General features: G+C 40.7%; 1 protein-coding gene across 11 annotated transcripts in view; it reads left to right on the forward strand.

Annotated features, from left to right (window-relative positions):
* Window positions 1-19,417, forward strand: part of NRIP1 (nuclear receptor interacting protein 1) — a 141,299-nt gene that overhangs the window by 84,786 nt on the left and 37,096 nt on the right. For 3 of the 11 annotated variants that reach the window (XM_041414767.1, XM_041414769.1, XM_041414768.1), the window contains one exon: window positions 6,464-6,525. The exons of the other annotated variants lie outside the window; for them this stretch is intronic. The gene's annotated coding sequence lies outside the window, so the exon portion shown is untranslated. The remainder of the gene's footprint in view (window positions 1-6,463; window positions 6,526-19,417) is intronic. 11 annotated transcript variants of the gene reach the window in all.

Raw genomic sequence — 19,417 nt, forward strand, 5'->3', positions numbered from 1 at the left:
GATTTGACCTGCACTGGATATTTTGATACGCTGTGGTCTGTGGGCACAGCTTCCTCTCAGTTTACAAGTGCTGTTTACCACTACTTGCGACTACACACGTAAATAGCAGAAGTCTGAACTAGTGTCAGATTAAATTTTAATCCACAGAAATTGCTCATTGAGCATCTCATGTAAAGTAGCTGGTTAAATCCCTTCCTCCCTACCCACTCCTTCTAATCACCATTACATTGTTGGTTTTTTTTTCCCCAACTGTTTTTAAGTGGAATGGGAAGAGCTTACTTAGTCTAAAGCAACTTACTACTCCTTAAATAGTTCACACTGACATCAGTGGTTGTCTGAAATCTGTTTCCTTTCAAAAGATTTGTGATGTATACAGACTTGAAGGTACAAGACCCTTCTAAATAAAAGCATATAAACAGGCTTGGTTAAAATTGTCACACTTGTGAGCTAACATAGCTAAAGCTGTAGAATTATATCTGGTGAAGAGAACTGCCAGAAGGTTTAGTTATGTGTTTATCCTGTAAAGTCTATGGATAGAGAGATACTGTCAGGCCTAAGTCTGGGCTGGTTACTTTATGGATGAAGGCAGGTATGCTTATTTATACTCTTTTCCTTGAAAGTTGGGGAACAGCTGTTTTTTTCCTTCTTTTTAAGCCTTGCAGCATTTAATGAGATGGCTTTAAGTCATCATCTGCTGTGACAGAAAGTAGTTCCTACAGCATGCCTGCTGTAGGAAGTTATGGCTCTTGCCCTGTGAGTGCTGTGCCCTGTTCCTCTCTGCAGGCTCTCTATCCTTGTGTTGTTTTTTTTTTTCTGCTTTTAGTGGGAAAGGGTGGGATGCAAACCTGTGGCAGGCTGACTTCCATGTCCTTGCAGCCTTCAGTAGTGGAACAGACTCAACAGGGATATCTGGGCAGAGAGAGGGTGAGAAGTGTCCAGACTCAAGTTTAAAAATTAATCTAGGAAGGACATTCTAAAAATAGATTAGAGCATGTGAACATATAGCTGTGAGAAAGGGAGTGTAAAGTATTTTGGTCCTAAAAGAGGCTTTTTAAAGGGATAGCTGTTTGCATTTCTTTGAACATGTCAAATTTCATGTTCTTGATGCTTAAAAATATTTATTCCATTTTTATGGGAAACCTGTCCTGGTTTGCTTTCAGTGCTTCCTCCTCTCATAAGCTTTGATCCTGAGTGTGAGAGAACATCAGGCTTAAATGGAACACACCTAAATTTAGGGGGAAAGAGCCCTATTGCCTGCACAAAGTGAGCTCTTTTTTAGAGGTAAAGGTTGAGCTTGTGAGCAGTTCACACTGTTTCTAATATGCTAACATTTGTTTTAATTGCTCCATTTAATAGCTATGTGGCAGTAAATGTGCCTTTCCAAGGAGGAGTCACTCCCTGAACCCCATACCAGCTACTGGTTTCTGGGGGAGCTTCGCATGAAAATTGGTGAAACTGTAGGGTCTTCTGTGAGTTGGTGGTTTGGGAATTGTTGTTGCCTTTTGCTGGAAGGACCTAGGGAACAAATGATTCCGTCCCCCAAGTCTGGCTGTGGTTTTCATTTCCTATGCTAATGAGTGTTTTGTAACACAGGAGCACAGAAATGGTGGCTGAAAATAGCACTGTATTGTGTTTTGGAGCAGAAAACCACATGCAGACGCTAAAACAGGGTAAGAATGGGACTGTTAAAATTTGACAGGCTAAAATATGTGGGGTATTAAGTTGGCCAGGGCATCCAGAAGGGAAGTCTATAGCAAGATAGCCATCCCAGGGTTCCACAGGCTTATTGCCAGCATTACTTCAGTTTAGCACTGACAAACACCTGGTTTTAGTTGCATGGAGGCATTATTTAACAATAGAATAATGGAAAAAGATGCTTGCAGAGGACTAGCAGGAAGGGTAACATCTTCGTGGCAGTGCATTTCATGAGATTAGCCTGTGGAGGACACAGGACAAAACTAAAGCCAGGTATGACAACAGATAGTTGTCATAACCTCTCACCAGACAGTCTATATTTAGAAATAATAGAGCAAATATCCCTTATTTTGGTTTTCATGTTTATGTGTCTTCTTGCTGGCTTTGGAGATTAGAAGGCACCTGTGCTTTAGTCTGAGAAATTAAAGTACCTCTCTTGAGCTCATCATGTGCAGGCAGAAGCTCTGCTACCTGTGCGAATGAATGGTGCAGTCAGGATTCATTGTTACCAGTGGCACTGGTCTAGTGCTCAGTAAAGAATTTTATTTTAAACACTGTCAAATAATGAGAGATTTTGCTTGCACAGAGCCTGGCATTGCACATGTGAGGGAAAGCTTCAGCATATTCACTTACATATGGAAATACAAGAGAATAGCAAGAGTGACTCCTTACAGATGAAGTACACAGATTGATACTATAGCTCAGTTTCAGTAGTGCCACTTCACTGGTACAGGCAGGGCTGTGGTATTGCCCTCATGGGAGCAGTTTTAGGGATATGCAGTTATTTGTCATATTAAAAGCATAAATGTTTGTGCCATCTTCATTTCCTGAGCCCACTGCAGGATGAGAAAATAGTGGTGTTACTGATCAGAGTTGGGAGAGCTAGAGGATGTCTAAGGAAAGCTTTGCACGAGAGCACAAGTGGAAGTAAAGGAATGCAGGAGACTGGAAGTGATTTTTTTTTTTATACACTTTATTGCTGCCTCCCTCTTCAGTAGGCTCACCTGAGCCTCCTTGCATGCAATCAAGAGTAGCAGCAAGAGTTAAGTAAAAGTTAATAAATAAAATTATTAACATATGTTAGGTGATTCTCTGGAAAAAAAAATATGACTGCCGCTTCTGAGCGACTGTGTCAGTGTTTGAAGCTTTCTGAGGGTTTCCCCTTCTCTTCCTTTTCCAGTTTTATTTATTTTTAGCACTTCTCCAAAGTAAAGAAAACACATAATCAGGTATTTAAGTAGAGGATGTTTCTAAATCAGGTTTATGAGATACTCTGCTCCAGTTTGGCTAAAGGAAATTTTATGAAAAGACAAGCTCTGACTCATCAGTTTTACATTCTTTCATTGTAAAATAGAACTTTACCATGGTTAGTAAATGACTGTTCTAGCCTAGTACTGGATGAAAAGGCAGATATTGCTGCAGTAACTTCTGAATGTATCTGGTAATGGAAGCTAATTTAAACAAACAAAACCGACTCACAAAAACCAACAAAAAGGAATTTATGAAGACCATTCATTTCCATCTTTAATCTGTGCATCTGATTAGCTGTCTGCATTAGGAATTTCTGTAGGTAACCCCTGGTGTTCAAGAGCTTTGCTCTGAAGACTGCAGAGGACTTGCCAGAAGGTATTGATGCCCTTCTGTGAATGAAGGAGTAGAAAAAGCACGATTGGGTATTTCCAAATCAGAAAAACCTTTCAAAAAGTCTTAATAGCTTATCAACATTGTGATGACTAGAAATATGTCTATAAAGTCATGGAATGTCTTGATTTGGAAGGGATCCATAAAGCTCGTTGAGGATGGGTCCCTGCTCCTTGCAGGACTACCTAACACTGAACCACATGACTGGGAGTGTCATCCAGAGGCTCCTTGAACTCTGGCAGCCTTGGTGCTGTGACCTCTTCCCTGGGGAGCCTGTTCCAGTGACTGACTGTCCTCTCAGTGAACAACCTTTTCCTAATGTCCCAATCGGCATGGGAAAGATCTGCTGTAGTTCATAATTGCTGGGAGGGTCAACAGGTCAGCAGGCTTTCTCCCAGTAATCCAAGCAGACTGTGGTGCTTCCTGTTGGCATACATGGAGAAGCTACAAGTACTTTTAGGGTTAATTTTGATTGTCATAATATTTGAACATTTTATGCCCTACCTGGGTCTGTTCTGTAAAGTAGAAAAATCATCCAGCTTTAGTAAATGTTTTAGATTGTATGTTTTATGTTTGGGTTGTGTTGTTGTTGATTTGATTTTATTATTTATTTTTAAATGGCACTGGCTAGGTTTTTAGAAAATTATCCTTGACATAGCTTTGTACTTGGCCCCAGACTGTTATTTGTAAAATTTTGGACAAAGTGCTAGTTATTTTTAAAGAGCTTATATGTGGGGGAAAGAAAGCCTTTTTATGTTGTCATTGGACTAAATAAGCTGTCAATGGTCCGTAGTACTGCACCTGCTGTAATTGTTGAATAGTTCTATTGACAAGTTCCTTTTCTCAAATATTGTTCCTGCTTTGAGGAGTTATTTTGACACCTATATTTTTAAACTTTTGAATAAAATAATACAAATACTGTTGAACTTGTTGTAGACTTTAGGTTTTCCAGCTGTGTTCGGGTCAATATGAGGTTATCAGGTTGTGTGCTAAATATTAGCTCAGTCTGCTGCCTGAGTATTGTATTACAGTACTGTAAAGAAGTTTTATAACAATAAAAATGGGCACTTAACCCATATTGGCTTTGCCGAGAACTTCAAAAACTACAGTCAGACTCTAATCACATGCAGTTATCTCTAATAAAATTATTATTTCTGGCACTTGGACATCTAAAAAGCATTAAGATTCAGCAGTTCTTAAATGCAAAAGAAAATATTGATTACAATTTGGAAACCTGCTATGAGTTATGGAGCACAGCTATATATTTTCATCTTTTGCTCTTTAAAAATTAATTTGTTCTTTTTATGCCCGTTGTATAAAAGGCTGTGTGTTCAAGGTGTGTGGATAAGTAAGATGAACCCATAGCTGTTTTCTGTTTCAGCTATATTAATTGTAAGGGTTCATGGAGTTGTTTCTTCTTGTCATGAACTCATTATGTACCTGAAAATGGTCATCTGCTCTAAGACATTTTCAGGAATAATTGGAAGAATATGTGGAAGGACATACCCTTCACATGGTAGCAGTTGATCCAGAATCTGACCTCCTTGGCATTGGATTTTCCGGGTAACTGAGTGTCACCTGAGGTCTTCTGCTCTGGTCAATCAAAGATTACTTGCTTTTCCAGGTAATCTTTCCTTTCCAGCTGGACATGTCACATGCTTTACCTTCAGAGTATGTAGAGATAAAAGAAGCAGCAAACAGAGATAAAGCAGTAAAGGCAGGTGCTACTACAGTTTACCAGCCTCTGGAGCACTTCACCTGTCCTTTTATCTAAGTGTTTTGTAACTTGCTGGTTTTCTGAGGTAGGTACAGCCAGCAGGCCACCAACCTTGTGCATGAGGACACAGAGAAGTGCGCTCAGAAGGTGGCACGTCCCAGGGGCTGTCTGTGACTGTGACCTCTGTGTGAGGCCGCGGAATCGCCGGTCCTTGGTCAGTGCTCCCCAGCTTCGGCCGGCAGTGCGGGCAGGAACATGCTCGGGCAGTTCTTCAACAGCTGCCTGGCTTCCTTTTGGCTTCTGGGTGCAATTCAAGGTTTTGGCCTTGGTTACTTTTAAGCCTAATGTGACCTGAGCTCAGGCTGAGAGGCTGCCTGCCTTTTTTTTTTTTTTTTTTTTTTTTTTTTTCTTAATCCAACCTAGCAATTAATGTCAACTGGGATACTTGACCTAGATCATCCTCGTTTTTAATGTCAAGTAGCCATTGGCAGGAAGTTCTTCGAGAAGTACTTCTGCCTGTGGAATGTGCTCCCAACCTGGTCTGGTGGGTGGGCTCTGCGCCAGGCCTATCTTATTTCTTTGCCTATGGAGATGAGGAATGGCTCAGTGTTCTCCTGTTCTCCTTTGCCCCTGAAGAAAAGCAGGTTAATGTGAGTTTATAATCACTGCACCAAGGTTTTTCCACTTGAGCCATGTGGGAAGATAAGTGAAATATATGTGAAAGAAAAAATAGCATACATGCCTTATTATGGAAGGGTTTTTTTCCTGAGAGAATTTAATTGAATGTTTTGCATGAAATGAAAGCAAAAGACATTTCCTCACACAGACCAGTTTAAAAGTATGGCAAGTTAAATTTAGATAAGTGCTATTTTCTTTCAGCTTTGTGAAAGATTCTGCAGCCAGGCATGCAAAGTTTCCTTCCTGCTGGGAGAGAATTTGTCAAAGCACTAAAGCCATCACCAAGTGCTTTAAGCTTAAAGCACCATCTCCAGGTTTCACAGCTAAACAGGCTGTAATAGTGCCCGCTTTGCCCCAGGGGAAGGTGTTTGGTGCATTTTTCTTAGCTGTGCCATTCGTTGATCAGTTGTTGAGGCAAAATGTTCAGGATCAAAAGCAGTTTTGAGGAGGAGGGATTTTGTCTGGAGTGCTACATGGCAACTGCATGCCAAAGCTGGAGTGATGAACTGTTGGAATATAAATACAGTCATAACTTTGGCCTGGAAAAGCTCTGTTCTACAACTGCTGCGATTGTTGGCAAATGCCCAACAGCCAACCAAGATGACTCTGGTTATAGAAGGATACGAGGAAGGAAGAGGGGAGATAAATTTCATCTTAAGCAACTAAGACTTGTTAGTTCAGTGTGGAACCAATTTCTAACAGTACATCAATATCACGTTTCTTTTTGCTCAGGTGAGACACTGCCTGGCCCTACAGGATAAAGGAGTTCAGCTTGCCATGTCTGCTTTGGACAGGTTAGAAAAAAAATTACTTACCTCCCTTTCCTGAACACATTTTAGCCCTTTTCCTGTCAGTGTGGATTCTGGAGAGCTTTGGGAATATGGTTTAGGAGGAGAAAGAAGAGGAATTAGATGTTAGAAGGGGAAAAAAGTTAGTTGTTTCTGGGAAAATAGAATTAGGGAACTTGAGAATATTAATTGCTTTAGTTTTTGTGTGTTTAGTGAAAATGAGGACTCTACAAGCAAAAGTAAGAGATAATGGAGGTGATAAACCTGAGCAGGTGGCTTGTTTCAAAGTCAAATGAAGATTCACAGGTTTCAGCAGATACTGGGTAATATTTTTAAGTGTAGGACAAAAGGAAAATGGTTTAGGAAATTGAGAACTTAAGGAAATAAGGTAGAAGAAAATATATAGGTCCCACCTGAAGGGAGAGATCTTTCGGTAAGTCTTTTTTGAAGACTGGCAACAAAAAGAGGAAGTTTCTGCGCTATGAGAAGAGTTGCTACCCAGTCAGGCAATTCTTGTGACATCTGAGAGGAAAAGTACTGAAGGAATAAGTGCATGCTGACAAATAATGTTGAAATAAACACACGAATTGGAGTCATGTAACTGAAAGCAGTTACGTGACGGACTGGGATTACCTGGGATCAGGCACCCACTTTATTGAGTGGGAAATGCTGGGAATTTACAGAAACAGTGCTTTGTTACTCAGTTTTAAACTGGGAGGATTAAGCTGATGTTAGGACAGTGCGGGTTTTGTGTTACCTGTGTTACTGAGGTCTAACTCTTCAGTGGTAGTGGAGGGAAAACCCTAAATGTATCCAGCAAAGAGAAACAGGAGTCCTGGAGAACTCCTGTTGGGCGGGGAGCAGAAGCAGGCACTTGTAGGATGTGATTCATTTGACCTCCTTTTGACATGGTCTGTAGGAGGAGTTCAGTCCAAGAGCTGAGCTCTTCCCATGGGCTGCAAAGAGAGGCCAACATGACCTGTTCAGATACAGACACCTACACTGTAAACATCTTCATTTGGTCAAGAGAATCCTGGCTTGGCATCCACATCTAAGAATGGGGAGAGCAGGTTGCTCTGTTATTATGGCTTGTGGTTAGGTGTCAGATGCCCTCCATCCTACTTGAGTAAAGACTCAACACCTCTCCAAAATGGAAGCTGGCATTCCAGGGCCTCCAGAGGTCTGCCCAGGTAGGGCCAGCAATTCATGCTGAGGCATTGCCAGGGCATTGCCCTTGTGCCATCTCTGCACGTGCAGCAGGAGCCAGCCCATGGTGACTCCTTGCTCCTGTGGTGTTGGTGCCCGTGGACACCAGGGGTGGATCCCAGCTCTGGAGACACAGTCCTGGTGAGACCTGAGTGCACTTGGGCAGTTCCTGCAGCTCTGGAGCAGGGGGAAACTTCCAAGAGCTGGAAGCAGTGGCTTATGGAGTGTCCCCCGTGGCAGCGAGTGATTTACAGGTGAGCGTGTGCGGGTGTGACAGGCGGTCACACGGTGAGCTCCACGGGGACACTGTTCCTGAGAGCAGCGGGTCTGTGCTGGTGACAGCCCTGGTGCTCACCTGTAAATCACCCCGTGCCTGCTTGGTGGGCCATGGGCAGCACATGATTTATTGAACATGATTCCTGGGTGAAAGCAGCGTGTTGCCTTGTGTTGTTGAATAGGGTCGCATAAAGCACAAGAACTCAGGTTTTGTTGTTATTAAGTCAGTAGTTTTAGACTGTAAGTAATATGTGGATGTTACTATTGTGTTGTTTCTATTATATCCGTATAAATGTGTTTTTATTGCTTCATGGCTTTGAGATTTTTGTTTATGTTGCAGAACTCCCAAATAAATATATACGTGTATCTGTATTTAATTTGAAAACTCTGGGGGTTTTTTTTCACTTGAATTTTTGGTGGTTTATTTGGAATATCAGCATATTATATGGTGACTGCAGTATTCTTTCCTTGGGTGTGGAGTATACTTTGTCTCTGGAAGAGATTTTTTTTTAAAATTTTTTTAAGAACAAAACAGAAAAGCTTTACTGTTCTATCATTGTGATACGTGTTCAAGTTAAATTTTTGTGAAAGGTTTTGATAGAGAAGTTAATAAAACCCCTATTTTAATTTTGAGTTGTATTAAAATTTAAGGCACTGGACTAATCCTTTTTTAAGAAAAGGAGGAGTGTCACATTTAGTGTTATGACTGTTATGAATTATTTTATTCAAGCATATTTTAAAAAGTAGCCTTGTTGAGAATGTCTTCATTTTTATTGCAGAAAAATGTAAACATATCATTCTCATTATTACACCTATTTTCTTAAAGTGCTCATTGTCTCTGTGCAGGCTCATTTTATAATGTATGCATCTAGTAATGAAAATAATAATTAAATTCTTTCACAATGAAACAGTGATTGGGGGAGGGCAGGGGGCGGAGAAAGCTCAGGCAATAGTAGCAGCTGAATTCATACCCAGCAAAACTATAGCTAATTGACTAGTAAGGCTGATTCTTCACTTTTAATGTATTTTAAAGCCTAAAGTTATATTCTAAAAGAGATGGTTCTCACTTTTTTCCCCCCTAATTGGCACTTCATATTTGGAAATACCACTTCCTTTTTTTTCCCTCCTTTTATTCTTCCAGTATTTTTTCCCCAGTTTCGTGCTCCCCAGTCCTCATGTTTGTTTTCTGACCTTCAGCCACTGAGGAATTGCTCTTGTACTGGGGCTGCAGCCCAGGCACTGTCTTTGAAGGGCTTGAAGAAGATGCTGCTGGGGAGGTCGGAGAGGTCTGAGAGATGGTGCCTCTGTTGATCTAAAAAGTGCACAGGGTGATGAGGCAGGCTGTATAACCAAATCCTAACAAAGTCTCAGTGCTGGGAAGGATGTCATCTGGAGCTGAGTAGCAAAACCAGGCTGATGTGGATTAAGATACAGCTGTTTGAGTGAGTGTGTGCGTGCTGATTGAAATGTAGGAAATAATGTAACATGGCTGACCAAAAGTATCTGGTTTAAATCTGATACACTTTTTTTGTTCTTAATCTCTTTGCTTTTCATTGTATTATTGCTTATTTTGTTTGTTTGGGATGATGTGCTCTCTTAATGTTTTTTGTCTGGGTTTTTTTGGTTTTTTTTTCCTGAATCCTTGCCTTTTTTCCTTTTAAATCTGGGTTGGGTACTGTTTGACATGTTTCTTGTTTCTTTTTAAATTTTTTTTTCTTTATTTATGCCTTATCCCTAAGCAGTGTTTGCTTTGCTGTATATCCTCCATGTCTCTTTCATGGCATATTCAAAGAGCTTTACTCTTCAGTCAGGTCTTGAAAACGATAGAAGCAACATCAAATGTTTTGAGAGTTTAGGACAAACTTCTGACAGTGCCTGGGCTCAGCATAGCCCTGGATGTCTGTGCTCATGTTGTCTTGCAGGCACAGATTAATGCTGAAATATTCACACAGCCTTGGACTGTGTAATGATTCCTCTTGTGTAACACAGGGAGGAAAAATGAGGTGGGAAGGACCTCAGCCTTGGCTGGTATGTGGGATTCAGCTCGGGGGAGCTGTAGTACCAGGGCTTATCTTTTTCAGAATGCCTTACTATCATATCTGACTTCTGGGGTGGCCTGAGTCCATATAGAATATGATTTTTGGGAATGCCAGTCTGATCCATGTATGAGTGCTGCACGTTTGGTATGGTGTCAGTGTTTCCTACTTGAGATTAATCGCTGTTACATCTTAATGAAATGGATGTACAACCTACTTTATTTAAAAAGGCAAATGGTGTATAATATTAAAGACTTAGAAGGTGCACTAAAATGATGGCATGTAATAATAAGATTTACCTTGTGTGAACAAAAAGCAAAGTGACTGTATTTGAAGCTGCTGCGCCATCATTACCTTAGAAACTAATTTTGGTTTTCCTTGAACTTGTATAAGCATTCTGTTTCAGCCACCACCTGCAGTAATTCATTCTGCCACCCTTAGCATTTGATACTTCTGCAGGACTGATCTATTTAATGTGTTTTCAATCAGTCCTTTTGAAAATCTGTTATTTCAGAGTGTCTGCTTTTTTGATGAGAAATCAATCTGGATCCTTTACGCTCTTCATTACAAATGTGTGTGGTCACTAGTACCTATTTTTATGTTTTGTTGACATTTCATCCTTCTTTAGACCTTAAAGGAGAACTAATAATTTTTCCTGTTTGCCCTCAACAGCTGTATCCATCCTCCCCCCGCCCCTTTTTTTTTGTTGTGGTGTGGATTATTTAACATATACTCCGGCTCTTACCTTCCCCTAAAGTAAGGGTTTTTTTGTAACTTTTAAAAAAAACCAAAAAAAGCTTTGGTGATGAAAAGCCAAGTTTGGCATGGCAAAAGTCTTGAGTTTCTTCGGGGGTTTTGCAACTATGTGTGCCTATTGCAAAAGTTTTGTTATGTGAGACAAAACTTGATGGAGAACTGTAACTCTGCAGTTTGGTTTGTGCTGTTCTCTTTGGCTGTTTTGAGAGAAAGGAGTAGCCCAGGTGCTCAGCCTGCTCTGGAGGGGGGACCAGCAGATCCCAGGGCTCACCTCTTACCTGCCAGCCTTCATGAGAAGCAGCTTCACCATCTGGCATAGCTTCCCTCTCAAGGGAACAACTGCCAAGAGCGCTTTCTTTCTTAAATGAATCCTGTTTTCAGGGTAGAAGACTGTCTGCTCAATGTTTTTGTTTACATCCACAAAACTAGAGTTAAGATGTCTTACATCTAACTAAAGGGGTAAAATCTTTTACAGGGACATTATTGAGTTCAGCAAGTTTTAATCATTGCTTGTTAAACCTCTAAATTTTTTTAAAAGAGATTGTGAGGATGTTTCGTGCTATACATTTTTTGGCAACAAACTGGGCATAGAGTGAATGGGAACATAGAAGGTTCTTTATCATTATGAAAAACTAGCAAATCCTGGTTTTATGTGGGTTGGTAAATTTTTATGAATAATTGGTCAAGTTAATTGAAGTATGCATTTCAGCTCTGGTGGTTTTACTTACTTTCTTCCTTTTCCATACCACTAATTCTCAGGTTTCTAGGACAGGTCGTGTTTTTGCAGGACATTTCATACAATTTTTCTTCTAAATAAAACCATATTGGCAAAGGGTTTCACTACTTTAAAATGAATATATTCTAGTCCAGTACCTTTGTTCCGAAAAGCACATATCAATGAGCTTGCATTGCTGTTGAAATTACGCTGTTTCTCAGTTGCTTTCCTTGATCTCGCTGTGTACCTAAGGAATGGAAAGAGATTCATACTTCTGAGGATGATTGGTTGGTGTCTCTGAGATCTGCTTATTCTTCTGTCTGTCATGGTCATTGATCTGCCTTTGAATTTGTGGACTCAAATTGGCAAGTTTTGAGTTTGTCCCATCACCTATCTGTTGTCTCTGCTGCCCATGACTGACTAGTGTTGAGGCTGGTAAGTTGATTCATGTAATTAATCTGCTTTTTATGTATTTTTAGTGTTTAAACTTTCTGCTGATAAATGGAAAAAGTGCGGCCAGAGGCTTACCTGATCACTGTTTAGGAATTCTACCCCTAAAATCCAGAGAAGTTTGTTAATACGGCAAAAATAACTTGGTGCTTGTACTTGTATGTGGTGACAAAGAAACATCTGCTTGAAGAGCTTGCAGTGACCCAGGTTAAATGGTCTGAACAGCACTAAAACCAGTTCTACAGTACTGGGATTTTTTTTTTCTTTCTCATTTTGAAAGAATCAAAGATAAATGTCTTGCACGTTAAGGAGATGAGCTGTAATAAAGCATATATGGATGATATGGCAGCAGTCCAAGAGCATTAGTATGCATGCTCCGATGGAGTTGTGGCAGCTAGCAGTCACTCTCAACTTAGAGCTAAATGTTACTCAGGGAGCATGGAGAGCCTTCCTCCGTGAGCTGGGCCCGTTTTGGAAGAAACTCACCCCAGTTCAAGACATTTCTTGCCTGGATTGGTGTAAAACCTGTTGGTTTGGAGAATTGGTGTCCAGCTTTCCCAGGGAGCTGCACTGGTGGCAGAGGGTCAGGGCTGCTGGTGATGGTGTGTGTAGAGGTGTGGATAACTGGGGTAGGGTGTGTGCATGGCGTGTTGTAACAGAAATGCGTGGGTAGCACACGGTTGTGCTAACACAGGGCTGGTAGTGCTAGCAGACATGGAGCAAAATTCATATTTATTACACAAGCGCCATCACTACACGTGGTAATTTCCGCCCTGTTTTTTGATAGAGCAGAGGCTGCAGGCCCTTGTGAAACATAGCGGTGGGAAATCAGATGTGAGGGTAATTCCCCGAGCCCTTGCCTGCTTCCTTCCTATATCTAATTAGCCATTGGGGAGGACAGTAAGGAGTGGGCAGCTGGCCAGATGAGTTGTTGCAGTGGATTGGATCTGGCCAGCATGCTGCAGCTTGGGCATTCCAGTTTGGATTGCAAACAAAAAAGGTCTATATGAATTTATATGACTCCAGCTTGCTTTGAAAGACGTACATTAGATCTTGATGTTTGTTATATTGAAAAACCAGGCTCTTCTTGTGTTCTTAAGTAGCAGGCCTTTGAAAGATCTTAGTATACTGTTTCTTTTCCATGATTATATATTCATTCCCTTTGCTTAGGGCAGGAGTAATCTTTATTGCTTCTCTGCATTATTGCAAGCTTCTTGCAAGTGTTCAGGCTTTTACTTTATTATCCTTTGGAGACTCTTTCACAGAGAAATGAACCTTGATGTTAGGTGGTAGTGAGCATGAATATTCCACGGCCAAAATGTTCCTGCTGTGGACTCCATACAAAAGAGAATTAAGGGAAGGAAATTTTCCGTGAGGTACTTCCCATATGCATTTCTTTTCTGTTCTTTGGATGCCAGTTGTCAGTGTGACAGATGAGGAGAAGGCTGCCTCTATGAGCATAGGAGATCCTTTGGATGATGTGGGGGTACACAACATAGAGCCGTCTGTGTAGGTGAACTGTATGTACAGTTGTTTTTGTTGGTCATCTTATGCTTTTGGAGAGTATTATAATGTTTATTTTGCTCTTGCGAGCAAATGAACTGGGTCCTTTTATTTTTTCTGTGGACAGTAATTTGTTGTTGATGCTTTGTTTAATGTTTGTTAGTACCAACACATAAACATAGTAAGGAGGAAGGATTTAGAGTTTTGTCAATTCTCTCCCTGTTATGGCTGATCCATAAACTTTCTGTGGTTAAGATAACCTCTGGGAGGATATTTGATAATTATCTATACAACTGTTTTATAAATTATGTGAGTTATATTTAGAGTAGTAACATTCCATCTTCATCTTTTTCAAATTACTACTCAGTTTGCCTTCTCCCAACACTGCATTTCTGCTTATCCATGGTTTCTCAACAGTGGTTCACTTGAACATCAGGAAAGATGAAACAATAGAATAATGCTGTTTTTTATGATTATATACATTATGTACGTTGCTAATAACTCAAACAATTTTTGTGATGTTCATGGATGTTTGGAGAGCTGACAAATTAATTTTAAGTTGCTTTTTGTTTTTGTTTGAGGTAAATAGTTGTTCTCCCAGTATTTTAATTTGGCAAATCCATGTTTTTATGTAGATTCATGCCTCTTGAAGAATGCATTTTATGTCTGTGTTTGGCACACACATACAGTTAGTCATCCGTAAATGAAAATAATTGAAAAGTGACAGGGGTTTTGTAAATGTTTTGAAATCATTGGGTGCATTTAAAAAAGTTGTGAAAGCTTCATATTTCTGATTCTTTAAATCAGCTAGCCTGGGGTTGGTGGTGGTAACAATTGTACTATTGGCAGAATACTAAGAATTAGACAAACTTGAATGAGCCATTGCACACCTGTAAGTAACTGGACTTACATTTTGTGGTATGCACTAAATAGAAACCTGATGTGTCTTCTGAAAAAGCAGAACAATTTTAATGTGCTCTCTGCTTTCCTAAGCCAGTGGTTTGGCTTAGGAAAGCTAAGACCTGCTGTAGTTGAAAAAAATGCTGAGAGTATGGAGCTGTTGTGTATTTGTTTTATGGAGGAGGCATTGTGTTTGGGCTGAGGGGTTATGTTTTGCTACAAGACAGATCAGGCTTTGTTTCGAAAAGGATTCATTTAGTGTTTCTGAGAAAGGGAGGAGAGCAGTTCACAATAATTGCCTAGGAACTTTGTTGCCATTGCTTCTTGTTATTTCTATTTCTATTGCTAAGTATTTTAAAACTATTGGTTCTTAAGTAAATGAAGAAGTGGTCCTTACTTAAGCTTATGGCTTGACTAGGAACAGGATAAATCTCACTTTCCTCTATTTAAGTTTCTATTAACTTTAATGTGAGATTTGATACCACTTTTGTGTTCTATGCTAAGAAATAGTCAAGAGGTCTGAATCTTACAGAGGTATTAGAGATTCATAACCATTTGGATTTCTAAGGTTAAAAAAAAAAAAAAAGAGAGCCTAATATGTTGCAAGTTTAGATGTGCGCAGTGAAGTGGGAATCTCTGGCTCGAATATAATACAAAGCACCTTGTAATTCTAAACTGAGACTGTTGTAAAGTGAAATAACAAAATAGCAAGAGAACACTTGTGGTGGGTGGGTTTCTGACACCCTGGCTAGCTGGAGAGCCCGGGAGTCTGAGCCACTGCGCGACCTAGGAATTAATGAAGCCTGTTTTGGAGAAGGAAGTGCTGTTGGCAGCTGAGTACATAAATACACTTAACTAGGAATCGCTGCTGACTGCTGTTGGCTTCAGTTATTTTGCTGGACACATGGAAACAGTATTACAGTTTGATCATTGCTGGAACCCTACAAGTGTAATTCACTCTTCTGTTTGGCTTCTCTGGTTGTCAGCTTCTCTTCTCAGTGGCCTGGAGTACCAGGATGAAGCATGCATGCCTAACGTAGATGCACACATGTGGAAGTACAGTGTATACAAAACACGCCTGCCTGCCTGCCAGACACTTCCATCTTTTCAATTTTCATGGCTAGCTGTGTTTTCTGTAATCAGTATGCTGCTTCTTGCTTTGTACTGAGATTTGCACAGACAAAACAAAGAGTATTTAAACAAGCGTATTTGAAGGTGAACTTTGGCAATGTAGTGTTTCAGTGATGATGCAGAGACTGATATATATGCTAAAAACACAAAAAACCCCAAAACATACTGATGTCTTCATTTCCTAGGCTTGTGATGTTTCTTTATCAGTCAGGTGCTGATAAAATACTAATAATATTTAATACAGTACAATCAGAAGTGTAAATAAAATAAGTGCTTCTTTATATTACCCCCTTCAATCCCACATCCTTAATTATAGGCTGGAGGAAGTGATACAGAAGCTTAAGGAGGTTAGTTGGGGTGATGAAAGAAGATGACTGAGGAATAAGGAATTGTGTTTAACTTTATAAAACATAATATAAACATACTTCTGGATTTTCTTTTAATATTGCAAATTATTGTTGAATGTAGGTAGCTCCCCACCCTTACCCCCCTTTTAAGTGCAAATTTAGAAAATGTTGTGTCTGGCAGAACAGGGGAAGGAGCTCAAGGACCTGACTGTGTACTGGATGCCTTCAAAGGCTAAGAGTGGGAGGTGTAGCTTAGACGTTGAGATTGCAGGAGTTGAAACTGATTTTATATCATGTTTATACCTTCCAGATATGGGTGGGTGCAGAGATGGAGATGAAATTAGAGCCTATGGTATTAAAGGTAGCCAAGTAGAATTATTAACAGGCAACTGATCAAGGCAACTTTAAAGGGTGTTTTTTTCACTATTGAAAGATGTTTCCAGACATCACTTTGCTCTGAAATCCACTTTAAAAAAATTCTGTGTTCTGCAGACAGCCAAAAAGCTGTGCTTGTGAATGTTAAAAATGACCTTGAGCAGAAGAACTCAAAGGTTGTTGGTGGCTTTGTACTGAATAAAATAAACTGGCACAGCAGTGAAAAAAACCTGCATTAAAGTTCAGGGTCCTGATTCAGCAAAATACAGTCTTAAACACAGTCCTTATTTTTCTGCAAATGCTCATATAGTTCACAATCAGGACACAAGTTAAGTATTAGAATAAAATGTATTTATGAGTATACGTCGTATGAAGTGTTGATCATGTCCCTGAGTTAATATATGAGATGATTGAAGCAGGAAATGAACCCCCCAGAAGTGAATGGTGCTATCTGGGTGGGTCATCACCTTTTTTTTTTTTTTTTTTGAGATCCACTTTTTGAAACAGTGTGCCAGGTTTGGGAGTTGCTGTTTTTTAAACATCTGCAGAAGGTTGCTGTGGTGAGAATTTGAGAGTCAGTGGGAGACCTAAATTAAACACTAGGCTTTACCGGCAAGTTGTGGAAGATGCCTGGGTGTTAGTTGAGATCTCAGCAGAATGAGATTATTTCATTTGTACATAGGATCATAGAATAGCCTGGGCTGGAAGGGACCCCAAAGATCATCTCATTCCAACCCCTTGCCATGAGCCAGAGACACCTTCCACTAGACCAGGTTGCTCAGAGCCCCATCCAGCCTGGCCTTGAACAATCTAGGGATGTGGTATCCAGAACTTCTCGGAGACGTCTGTTCCAGTGCTTCAAGATCCTCAACAATAAATAATTTCTTCCTAATATTTTGTCTAAATGTGTTTTCTGTCAGTTTGAAGCTGTTCCCCTTTGTCCTGTCGCCCCAGACCCGTGTAAATATTCTCTCTCTGTCTTTCCTGTGGCTCCCTTCAGGTACTGGAAGGCCAAAATTAGGTCCTTCTCTATTCCAGGCTATACATTCCCAAATCTCTCAGCCTTTCCTCACAGCAGAGCTGCTCCATCCCTCTGATCACCTTGGTGGCCTCTTCTGGCCTGGCTCCAGCAGCTCCCTGTCCTTCCTGTGCCGGGAGCCCAGAGCTGGATACAGCTCTATATAATGCCTGAGAGCGTTGTCCAAAAGCTTCTTGAGCTCTGTCAGGTTTGGTGCTGTGACCATTTCCCTGGGGAGCCTGTTCCAGTACCCAGCCACTCTCTGCGTGAAAAACCTTGTCCTAACATCCAACCTAAACCTTCCCTGACAGGGCTACAATTTCAGGCCATTCCTTCAGGTCCTGTCACTGGTCACCAGAGGAATAAGATCAGTGTCTCACTCTCCATTTCCCCTTGTGAGGATGTTGAGGAACAAAATGAGGTCTCCCGTCAGTCTCTTCTTCTCCAGGCTGAACAGACCAAGTGCACTCAGTCAGAGCCCATTTGGCTTCCCCTCCAGTCCCCTTACCATCCTCATGGCCCTGCTGTAGATGCTCGCCATATGGAGAATATGGAAAGGATCACTGTATTTGATCACTTTAATATACATTATTCAGTACTTCTTGGCCTTGCCTGTTACTGTCAGGTAGTAATTACAATATTAATTTATTTTGTACTAGTATAAGTCAGTTATTGCATACTAGTATAAGAATACTAGTATATATCGAGCATACTTTAAAACTAACACACTACTGATAAAGCTTCTTACAAAGTAGTTATACCTAGTGTTTTATAGCAGTATTAATTTTCATTTTTCTACTAGATCAAGGACTTCTTTGGGTGCTGGTTGGAAGTTAGGCCAGAAATGCTGGGAGGTGTGGTCAGTCACAAAATGAATTTTCAACTGTTTCTGTAAATGCTGATGGATATAGTTCAAGAGAATACTTTTGTCAGTAGCATCCTTAGCAGATACTTTTTATTTAATAATGGTGTCCAGCTGGAAAGAGAATGCATTATATTAACTTCTGCCATCTTTATCCCTTCTTTTTTTCTGCTGCACTGAGGTACACTGTGTACAAAATAAGTCTGAGGTTTAAAGAATATGAATTTTGTGTATTCAGAATCAACAGTTAGAAAATGGCAGAATTAAGATTGAGTGGGCAACCTGTATTTGGGTGGTCTGTAAAATGCTTGTCCTGTCCTGTACAGATAGAGCTTGTGTGTACTCCTGTGAGTATCCCTGTGGTAGGAGCAGGCAGGGAACAGCCTTGCATGAGAAGTTGTAGACACAAAGAGCACTTTCATGGGACAGATTGAAACGACTGTCCATCTCCACAGCTGTGACATTGTCGCGATGGCTGTGGTTTGGGTAGGTGGGTGTGCTGTGCAACTGCACTCACTGCTTCTGTCTGAACCTCCTAGGGACAGCCTGATTTGGAAGTTTTTAGTGAACTGTTGTGGCCCTGGAAGAAAGCTGCTAATTTGTATTTTCGGCTTTTGGCTTCTAGTTTTGGCAGGGCCACACAACATGTCCCATACTTGGCAGCAGCGACTGTGTGGCTTGAAAGCTTTTGAGTCACCCTGATCAGCTGGAACATTGCAATAGGAGTTCTTTGTTTTTGTTTTGGGAGTTTTCACAACACTTGGTGTTTGGAAAAATCATAATATATTTTTGTCCTGTTACACATTGGAGAAGCTTAAAAAAATCATGTTGCATGGCCATACCATGAAAATTCATTTTAGTGTTTTCTACTAGGCTAACATGTGACATGGGAGCTATTTCTACTGGTCTCTTCTAATCCCTCTTCCTGGTAATTGGGGTGAACTGGGAAGCTTTCTAGGAAGCACAGCATGGAATGCAGTACTGCAGTAATTGTGTTATAGACTAAGTGGCTAAACTTCTTTTATTTTTTTTTTTAGCCCCACCACAGTTGGCTGCCTGTATGGCATACCGTCACTGAAAGGCGGCAAAAAGCACACCTTTGTGCAGGAAGATCAGGGAATCCCCATGTGTGGGTCTGGTCAGTCTCCATTTGCCAGGGTCTGTGATGGGGTGGGGAAGGCACATGAGGTGTGTACCCCCCCCAGCCTCCTGCTTCCCTGGGGCTGCAGAGCAGAGATGGGAGATCCTGGTTCTTCTGACAGCCAGGTGCTCTGGGAACACCGCGGCTTTCTGTGCAGGTGTAACAAATGCCTTGGAAACCTT

This window comes from Onychostruthus taczanowskii, unplaced genomic scaffold (assembly GCF_017590055.1).
Source record: "Onychostruthus taczanowskii isolate IOZ18803 unplaced genomic scaffold, ASM1759005v1 scaffold47, whole genome shotgun sequence".
NCBI classification, from domain to species: Eukaryota; Metazoa; Chordata; class Aves; order Passeriformes; family Passeridae; genus Onychostruthus; species Onychostruthus taczanowskii.